This window comes from Mya arenaria, chromosome 13, assembly GCF_026914265.1.
Source record: "Mya arenaria isolate MELC-2E11 chromosome 13, ASM2691426v1".
NCBI classification, from domain to species: domain Eukaryota; kingdom Metazoa; phylum Mollusca; class Bivalvia; order Myida; family Myidae; genus Mya; species Mya arenaria.
The window spans coordinates 13,085,964-13,097,425 of NC_069134.1; positions in this window are offsets into that span (position 1 = coordinate 13,085,964).

Consider the following 11,462-nt stretch of genomic DNA (forward strand, 5'->3'; position numbering starts at 1 on the left):
CTGAAATTCTACTTAAAGTATGTCATGTTATTCCAAGCTGTGATCTGCTCTTAATCCCATCTCGATATCAGCAAATTACTAATCTCTCTCTCCCTCTCCCACTCTCTCTGATAGTTTGCATTTCAATGCAATGAATTGCATATTCAAAGCAGCGCTCTGATGGAATGAATGTGCCAGTCAATAAGGAATACTATTGAGATCGGATATAGCATGATAATTAAGATATATAAGTATAACACAACCATATGAATGTTTTTATCAATGTGGTTGCTGTTATATCAAATGAATGAAGATTCTGATCAGTGAATCAGAATCCATATAAATTAAGGTCATAGCTTTTTTAAATAAATACATGGACTTGCTATAGGGGGATTATTTACTGGTTAACTCACCAACTGAAAGACTTCGTTAGACTTAAATACACGTTTTGTCTAATATGACAATCGCTATGTACGATTAGTTGGTACGCTGTAATTCAAGTTACAGCGCATTGAATGTTTTACATCACGGGTATAAAGAACTAATATGCTTAAACACAACAAAATAGCAAAACAAAGGTGTAAAGTAGTTTCCTATAAAAGTCCGTGTTCGTACGGTTCTTACGTCGATAAAGTTAAAGGATTGCCAAGGTATGAAACAAAATGGTCAGTCACTTCTGAATCCATCCACCAACAGTTTGTCATCATATGATGGACGTATCATCTAAGGCCATACTGATGTTTTGTTTGTTGAATCTACTGTACCAATTCTTTAGAACATGCAAAAAGATATTGTTTAAAGCGACCGCTCTAATTTTCGCCTCACCCGCCTAAAACTGTCAAAATTACACATCCTTGTGGAAGCAGTATGCACTTCACAAGGCAGAACAAGTAATATGTCTCTGACAACTTCCGGAGGACTTAACATTTATATAGGATAAATATTTAGTCTCGGTTTTCCTTAAACTCACACATGTAAGAGAGAATAAAATTACACTTGTTTAGAATTATCATTCTAATTGTTGTTTATATAGGAATCAAGGGTGTATTTACCGACCGCGTCTGTTTAAAGCGATACTTTAATTATATTTCGCTAGCTCGCTCCAATTTCCCTCGGCAAAGATCCGACCATCAACACATTTAATGTGTACGGCCTTACTAAGCACTATCTCCAATATACTCGTATATTGATGATACAAGGGTCAATATTACTGTAAATCGTGTGTTGTTTTATATTGTTTGGGTAAATTTAAACATTGTGTCACTTTTCAGGATTCTCGTAAGTATATATACAGTTTCCCTTACATTTAGAAATTCATTTTTTTAGATAAGTGTAATTTCAAAAACACTTGAAGTCCGAACAGACTTTTAATACCAGAATTTATCTCGAGTGTCTCCTAAACACGTGTTGTAACAACTCGGAACTAACCAATTACCAGTCGAAATATTGTTGCATGAACTTCATCCTAATGCTTTGTCTTAAACGTTGCGTGACAGTAGGTGTGTTCCACATGTTATCATAACATAAATATCAAGAAAACATTATTTGCATTAGTGTCTCTACAACTATTAAATTAAATCAATATTCACATTGCTAATGTAAACGGGAAATCAACAATATTTGTTTCCACTCCCCCGTGACCCTTTATAACAGATATAACAAAATGATCAACAAATGTGTATCGAAGAGCATTTAATCATGAACAAACAAAAAAACTTGTTTTTTTTTTAACTTTTTGTTGAAAATAGATTCTTTAATCACTTATTTTCATGAAACCAGTTTCTTGAGAAAGATTTTTGTTATAACAATTAATGTTTGGTGCCGCCATAACATGTAACTTCTAAGTACATGTTTATGATAGTTCTACGAGAAAAAAATAATGTTAAAAATACCCAGTAATTTGCCTTTGAAACAATGGTGCAAAATGAATCCGCCCTCGAGCTTAGAGTGGCACTCTTATTTAAAATCAAAACATACACACATGTGGAAACACACATCAATTTTGACTGATATTCCTTGAACTACTTACTTAATAATGCATTTATAAAACAATATAAATTACTAATAACAGAATTATTATCGTGTATTCAATTGCAGAAAGCGAAAAAATATTAAATGATTGGTGAATGCTAAAATATTTACTGTGATCTACTATAGTCTCATAAGGTAGAAATACCATGTTTTATGCGCATTTCTTTTAAATTAAACTCGGTTTTTTTCTTAAGAGCAATTGTTTTTGACATTTATTCATCCTTTTTGGATTGTTAAAACAATATCATTAGCTGTGCTAAATCTGATTTGGGAGTAAGAGTGCATATTTAACAGTACTTAAGGTGTAACTAAATGAATCTTCAAAACTTTTACACAGGCGTCGTTGTTTTGTTACTTTTAATAACTTTACAATGATAATTAATTGCTACTATACAGTTGAACGGGTCAAAACGAAATCCAAACGAATACAGACCATAAATATAAATATTTGAAAATGAAGAAGCAAACCTGGATGCACGAGGAAAAGTTTGGAAACATCTTAGATAACAAATATTGATATTTTGCAAATCATAAATTATAAAAAGTCATAAAATTACAATAAATAATAAAAACATTCTAATTACGACATGTTTAATATTAATACACAGTTACAAAAACATGATCACAACATATATTACAATTGCAAACGTCATCAAAAAACCAAAGTAACTGACAATATTTGCGATGAACTATATGTACTAATTAAGAAATATTACACACCACTGAGGATCATATGACATTATAAGGACCGGCCAGTCAGCTCCCGAAGGTGTATATGGACAGAGGCGTTAGCCCTTGTTTAACCATTTAATAATTTTTAAAGCGCCTTTGATGTGTTTCACTGAACAAATCTAATAATGTTTACTTGGGAAAAAATATCGTTCTGAAAATTGCAAGCAGTTTTATGACGTCAGCGGTCCATATTATATTTTTTGGCGAGGTCCGGACCGGCCAAAAACATGATATTGACCGCTGACGTCATAAAAACTGGATTATTATGCAAATACATTGATATACGGACCAATTGACTTTATATACACAAAGAAGGGACACATTTATGTAAGGTATAATATATACTGTTAGAAGTTCTGGAATAATACATTGTAAGGGTAGAATAAACACATTCAACTGCTTGTCATCTATATACAGGTGGTGAAAACAGAATTCTTTGTCTGCATTCAACATTTAAATTGTGTCTGTACTAAATGTAAGAGTAAATGTTGCCCTCTTTGTTGTTAAAAATGCAAAAAAATTCTTGGGCAGTATTCGTAATGTTTCTTATCTGCAATGTGATATTGTACATATACTATTTTACAAACAGTATCAATGCTTTTATCATTTTTGTTTTAAATATTTCAGGCAAAGCTTCAAATAGTGTGAACTGACCGCATAAACACTATCCATATTGAATTGATTTGGGCGAAATTGGCTTGTTTTTCCTCAATTTATCAGATAAGTTGCAATGTGCTGATTTTGTTCCCCGATCACGATTCAGGCAACCATTTCCACAATTAATCTCTTACAATCTCCGTGCCCAACCGAGAAATATGATAATGACGAACGATTCCTAGGAACCAGGTTTAGAACACCTGTCAAATATAATATGTATTACAATCTGTTGATTGCAAGAATTCTTATCTACTGTCATGTTTGAATCATCGTTTCCTTCCATATTTTCAACATGGTGCTTTATTCAGTGAAAACATACGAAACTAAAATGTACTGTGCTATGTAACACATTGCATTCGGTGTTACGTCAAAACCACGTAGCGGTCGAGTAGGATACATGTTTATACACCGAACAAGACGTCATGCAGGTCGTCGGAAAAGCGCCATTACGTGAAATTCATTAATTCGTACAATAACGCCCCCTTTCATTATTTCCATGTTCAATTGTTCATGTCTTAAATTTAACAATTATAACTGCATTTATATTTTACATAAAATTTTCCGGTTATGATGTCATAAATCAATCGCAGTAATGTTTAGAGCAATTTGTTAAACATAAGCACAAATAAGGAACATTCGAAATACAGAAGATTTCTGAAACAATATGTGATTTAATAGTACGTTTGTTTAAAAATAAAACTAAAATAAACATCGTCTGTAGAATGTAGCACTCAACACAAGCTACTATTCTGAAACAGATTTGGAAAACTATAGTATCATTATACAGATCATTTTCAATACGGCGTGCTGTATTTTCTCTGCTGCATATGTAAAGATAAATTGTTATGCATTTAATATAATAAATGTACATACTTCTTCATTAATCATTTCTATCGTGATCATTTTCACATACCGTTATCAATGAAAAATATTTATTTCACCGTTATGTCTTAATACTAATATATAAGTTAATCAATCTCTTCCAAATACCACTAATAATATGCTATTAAATCATTTACATTGTCATGACTGCTTATCAACACAAATTACAAAATAAAAACGGAATGACGTCTGGCGGCTGACATAATTAACATTTCCTGATCTGCAAGGACACTCAAGTTGGACCCGCGTTTAATCAATGGACGGTTTCCCGGTACATTCAAAGTCGGCACCGTTAACGTATTTTTGCGACATTGACTGCTGTTACTCCTTACGCTCATGTTGCTTAAATTGACGTCCCTGGAATGTTGACGTCCAAAACCAGTCGGGGACAGGGTCGGAGAGAGAGGCGCCAGAACTCGTGATTGCGCCGGAGTAAGCCTGTGTGGTGTCCGACTGTTCGTTTCGTTATTCACACTTTCACTGTTTGTGCTTTCAATACTCTGATCTGGACTTATGTACATGGTATTTAAAAGACGCTTGGCATTTTGGTTCAACTGTGCGTTATGAAAGTAAAAAGCAATGCACAGAAATAGAAAAATACCGAAAGCGGCAGCGGGAGCGGCAATTATAATTGTTAAAGGTAGCTCCTTCTTAGGTTCCTTTAAAAAGTCGTTATCAGAAAGTGGTTGACTTTTTACACTTTTGTTTGGTAATAAACCGGTCGAATTAACCACTAAATAACTAATAATACTGCCAAAATCTGTAAAATTAGCACCACGCAACGTAAAGTTTAATATCATTTCACCTGCCATGTTTTCTATTGCTAAATTGTCGCCTTCAGTATTATCATTTGGTCCAGTGAAGTAAAAATCGCAGTTTTTATCCGAGCTAGCATCCACATTACTTTCATTGACAACCGACCACAACTTTATATATCCATTATCAAAAAAACACAAGCGATATAAGAATATAAGAAGAAACACGTTTTATTCTTCAGAAATTGGCACTCGACTGAGATTTCACAAACCGCAAAGTTATTAACACTATCGCACTATCAGCACAATGAAATCAGCTAATTTAGTGGCAAAGTTTGATTCAATGCGTGTTTTTAATGAAACAGCCACACCAGGCTGGGAAACTCTCATAGGATACAGCTAGAGATTAATGGACATTAAAGGCATTCTGGTTAAATATCGCTTTGAACGGTAGTCATTATCTTAATGTGCACCTCGGGCAATTCGACTATCTCAAGAACGAGACAACAACGTTTTTATCTTCTCACATTGATTGTCAGTAAAGGACAATTTGGCAGAAACTTCAATAATCGATCACTCAAGGTAAACTACCCGTCTATAAACGCATCGTTATCATCAGGTATGCATTTTGTAAAACATATGCGCATTTAGTTTAGTTTACATTCCACGAGCAGATCCAATATTGAAACGAGTCTTTTGTAATTATACTTCTCTTTATCTGAATCACAGTGAATCACTGGATATAAAAGCTATTATAAAATATTATGGAAACTATTGTTACTGTTGAAGATACCCTCCGATAATAATGTCCTCGGAAATGTCTCGGCTTGTTTCAAACAGGTATGCCATGCATGTGTTTTTTCCAAGTCGGAGACCCATGTGGCGATTGATAAAACACTATGTCAACTTCAACTTAAGAACTTCCCAGTAACAAGCCAAAAAAGGTTAACACGTGCATCTAAATGTAGCCACTGTTTTCAATTCTGAAATTATAAAAAAGTTTATACATAAAATAAAAATATATTAAACATGTTTTTGAACATTTTCTCACTTTTAAAATGCAAACATATACACCAATTAATACTCACATCCTCTATGCTGAAATGCTTGAGAACGTATCCGAAAACACACTTCAAATATAATATGCTATTTTTAGCTGTGGTCTGCGCTTAATCCTACCTCGATCTCATTTCTCTTTTATGGTTTCCTTCAAACAGCTATGAAATGCATGTTCAAAGCAACGCACTGTTTTTCACAGAACTTTTTTTTGGAATGAATGCAGCAATTAATGTAGAAACATAGTGATATCAGATACTAGAACTACATTGGAGGTTTTAAAGTGTAGCACAATCATATCACAATTAATATCAATATTCCTTTTGTAATTTCTAATAAATTCTTATGAGTGAATTAGAAACCATTATATAAAGGTTTTTTAATAAGAAATTTGGACTTGATGTAGGTGAATCAAATTCAGATTAACTCATCTACTGAAATTCTACGTGAATCAGAACCAAGACATATTTAATGCAAAGCATCAAAGACGCCGCAAATATTTTTAAAACATGATTTAAAGGAAGCAGTAGCAGTTCAGCAGCGTAATAGGTTTGAGGTCTGGTCACCACGACCTACGCCAATTACCAACTGTCATCAAAATAGTGAGGTTGCGGGTTATTTTGAGGGATCTTACCAAGTGTGAGTCCTTCAGAAGTAAGCGTTTTTCAATTACTGATAGAAAACTGCGTATTTTTATATTACGGTCACATGGACCTTGACCTATGATCCACTGACCTCAAATATAATAGCAATAGTTTATGTGCTGGTCATGACCAACCTGCCACCAAAGTTTGAGGTCCCTGGGCGGAAGCATTCTTCAGATATTGATCGAAAACCGTTTTTCAGCTTAAGGTCACCAACTATTTGACCTTTGGTCCATTGACCTGAAAATAATATCGCCATCTGCTGGTCATGACCGATCATTTACCAAATTTAAGGTGTCTGAGCCAAATCTTTCTCAGATATTGAATGCTGATCGATTTTTAACTGAAATTCACTACAACCTTGCCCTTTGACCCACTGACATTACTAGCAGTGGAGTTCATTTTATGGTCATGTTCTACCTACCCAGAACGTTTCATTTACCTGAGCCTAAGCTTTTTTCTTATATTGATCAGAAACAACAGCTACAGGTAGTCCACGACATTGTTCTTTGACCAATTGACCTTACGATCAAAAGGCTTTACTTTCTGGTCATGACTAACCCTCCGACAAAGTTTAAGAAACCTGTGCCTAAGCGTTCTTACGATATTTTTCGGAGACCATGGTGACAGCCGGATGGACGGCCGGACGATCACAGAACTTTAAAAATAGCATTAAAATCCAAGGTGTTGTTATACTTACATTCATAAACTTAAAGTATAATGTTTTAGGTTATTAAGTGTGACATAAGCTTTTGTTGACCAATGAAAAATCTATTATCTTCCAAAATATGTTCCCTTAACATTTGTTGCAACAACTCGAACCTAACAAACTTTATTATAATGACTCGTCTTTAATGGTGCGTAACAGTAGCTGTGTTCCACGTGTTATCCTTTTGTTCAGTTTTAACAAAATGATGAACAAATGATTTTTGAATAGCATTAAGTCATGAACAAAAATAAAACTTAGTTTCGTTTGAACTATTTATTGAAAACAGATTCTTTAGCAACTCATTTTCATGAGACCAGTTTATTAAAAAAGGCTATTCGTTATCACAAAGGGAGCCAAAATGCACCTTTTTAGGATATGATAATGATGTAACATGTAACTTCTTAGGACATGTCAATGATGTTTCTATGAGAACAAAAGCAATGTTAAAAATACCCAGTAGGTATCGTTTTGAAATAAATGAAATTTTGAAACAAATGAAATTTTAAATCCGCACTCACGCTGAACTGTTCTACATATGTAACTAAATGACTATATTTTTGACACAGGCGCCGGGTTTTGCTTTAATTACATCTCAACTATAATTTAATAATTCTTATCTAAACTATACAATGGAAGAAGCACAAGCTTAATCAAAACAACTTATGAAGGTAAGTATAAATATGTTAAAGTGAAGAGGTAAATCTACATGCCTAAGGATATGTTTGAGTATAATTCAGAAAAGAATCAGATACCAAACATTTCATAAAATAACAATTAATGATAAGACAAATAATTATAACAACATGCTTAATATTGAAATATATTTATAAACCGCTACAAAGAAGCACGATCAGACATATATTACAAACGTAAAAGTCATCAATAGACCGAAGAAACTTGAACAATTCGTGATGAAGCTGCATGTATTTGAAATGTAAATATTGTAAGAAGGTCTGGAATGGTTGGGCACATTGTTTGCTTTCTATGAACACATTCAACTGCGCTATCATTGTGCAGTTCGTTAAAACAGAATTCTCTGTCTGTATTCAGGAGTTAAAAAAACGTAAGAATAAGTTTCGCAGTGTTCGTGATGTTCGTATCACCATCGCAATGCGGTATCGAACATAATTCTTTTACAAACAGTATAAATGTTTTTATTTGTGATGTTCTAGATAGTTCAGGCCAAGCCTCAAATATTGTGAACTGACCATAAAGACACTTTTCAGAAAGAATTCATTTGGACGTGATTGGCATATTTTCTTCAAGTTATCAGATAAGTGCTGATTTTGTTTCCCGATTTCCATTCCGACAACCATTCCGACAATCAATCTCGTATAATCTCCTAGCTCATCCGAGAAACATGGAAATGATTACTAACAACGAGGTTTAGAACACCTGTCAGATATAATATGTAATACGATATGTCGATTGCAATATATCTTATCATCTGTCAAGTCATTTTTCCATTCCAAATATTTCGAATTATTTTATGTATGGGTATTAAGTATAGGTGATGTAATGTCAAGACGCTTATCTAACGTTCATTATCACGTCGCATTCGGTATTAACTCGTACATTGTGTACGTATCACCTAAAGCAAACTCTGTTGTTTTGTTCTTTGGATTAACCGCACCAATTCGTTAGCAAATACAATCTATTAATAAATGAAGGTGACCGCTGCTATTTTCACCTCCTCCATCATATACATGTCACAAGAACACATCATTCTTAAGACATGCTGCATAGATCAACGCCAAACATGGTATTATATGTATCAAACACCTTCCGGAAGACTGAAACAGTTATTTGAAATATATGGTTATTGTGGTAATTCCTTGAATTCGCACGTGTTAGGGAGTACACAGTAGCACTTGTTCAGGGTAATCATCTATTTATTATTTTATAGTAATAAAGAGTTGTGTTGCCACCCGCTGAAAATATTGGGCTTTAATCATAGATTGCTTGCTCGCTCTAATTTGTTTCGACAAAGATGTGACGATCATCACCCTAAGATTACTGGAGACGTACATTGATGAAATATGGGTTAAATTGCTGTAAACCACTTGTTGGCGTCTTTATATTTGGTGGATGCTGTTTGTTTTAAATTCCATCACTGTGCAACTATACAATATTCGTAGTTGTTTTGCCGTTTTCCATTGTTGTTTTGAATTTAACATACACGATAAGTGTTATTATTTCAAAGACAGGTGGTGCCCAAAAATACTTTTTATAGCAGAATTTACCTCGAGCGTCCACTTCAGATTTGAGAAGTAATAACTCGGAACTATACAATTACCATCCATGGTATTGTTGCATGAACTTCACTACGTATATTTTACCTTAAACGCTGCGTGACAGTTGGTGTGTTCCAGATGTAATAGATTATCATTACCAGTTTCTCTAAATGCATTTACTACATCAAGATACTAATTGCTAATGTAAACGGAAACCTTGCAAAAAAAATATTCAATACCCCGTGTGTCACCATTTGTCAGGATATTACGAAATGAAAAATCCATAATTGGTTTAGAGACCATTCAATCAGGAAAAAAAATCTAAAACTAGTTTCAGAAAGGATATTCTTTAATCACTCATTTGTGATACCACTGAATGATCTATGTTGCAATAACAGGTTACCTCTTAGTACATGTTTATTATCGTTCTAACAATAATGAGTACAGATGAAAATACGCAGAAGCTTGCCTTTTAAATCGAATGTGCGATTTAAATACAACCATCGATCTGTCCTGTACTTAGGGTGAAGCAAACTGACCCCTTATAAAATCTGGACACATGCGCCGTTTTCTAAACAATGATTATTAAATGCTACCACTCTTAGTTATGCATCTGAACAGTCCATTACTATAGCCAAACGCCTAAAGCGAATTAATAAATAAACTGTGAAAATAAAGAGGCAAATCTTCTTCCCTGTTAGAACATAGTACGGATAACAAACATTGATAGTTTGCTTATCTTAAAATAGAGTTAAGTCATTGAATTATAATAAATGATAAGGAATTTATTATTACGACATGTTTATTATTGAAAATATATTAATACACAGTTACAAAGAAACATTAACAGAAATATGTTACAAACGCAAAGGTCTTCAGCAGACCAAAGTATATGACATAATTCGTGATGAAGCGATATGTACTTTAAATGTAAATACTGATAGTTGTTCTGGAATGGTTGTGCACATTGTAAGCGCATTATGAAAACATTCAACTGCGCGCTATAAAAATACATGAACATGTGGTTAAAACAAATTTCTCTGTCTGTATTAAGGAGTTGATGGTTATCTTTACTAATTGAGTTTGAGTTAATATTGCCCTCTTTGTTGTTGAAAAAGTAGGTTAACAATATCTTTTGGCAGTGAAAAACAACTTTCTTAACTGTAATGCGCGTTATCATACATAATTTGTTTACAGACAATCTGCATGTTTTATCGTTGACGTTCTACATATTTCAGGCCAAGCCTCAAAATTTGACTAAAAACTCACTATTCAGAGTGAATCTTTTTATTGACTTTTTGGTGGGGGAGGGGAAAGAATTGGTTGTTTTTTTCTCAAATTTTCAGATTTCAATTTAGAAAACCATTCCAATAATGTTCTTATTTTCTGTCAAATTTGAATCTGCGTTCACTTCCAATTATTTCAAATACGTCCTATATTAAATCTTCATTCGCACAGATTGAACTTTTTGACAACCATTTTTTTGTCTTGAAATGAGCCATTTTGCGTGAGTGTTTAGAAACCAAAGGATGTTGAAAAAGAGCAGATCGCAGTTTTTTCATATTTAGATCCGAAAATTGTTGTTTTATGGCTAAAAGCGCTACTAACGCTTTAGGTAAATTCACGTTTTCGGTAGTTTTTCTATCAATAAAGATCTGTTATATTATGAGTTATCTTATATGACCGTATATGAAGGGGCTATACATCGTATGATGAAATAGAGAAAAGAAGAAATTGTCGAAAACTGACATAAACTTGGTATCGAGGTGTACAATGCATTAAA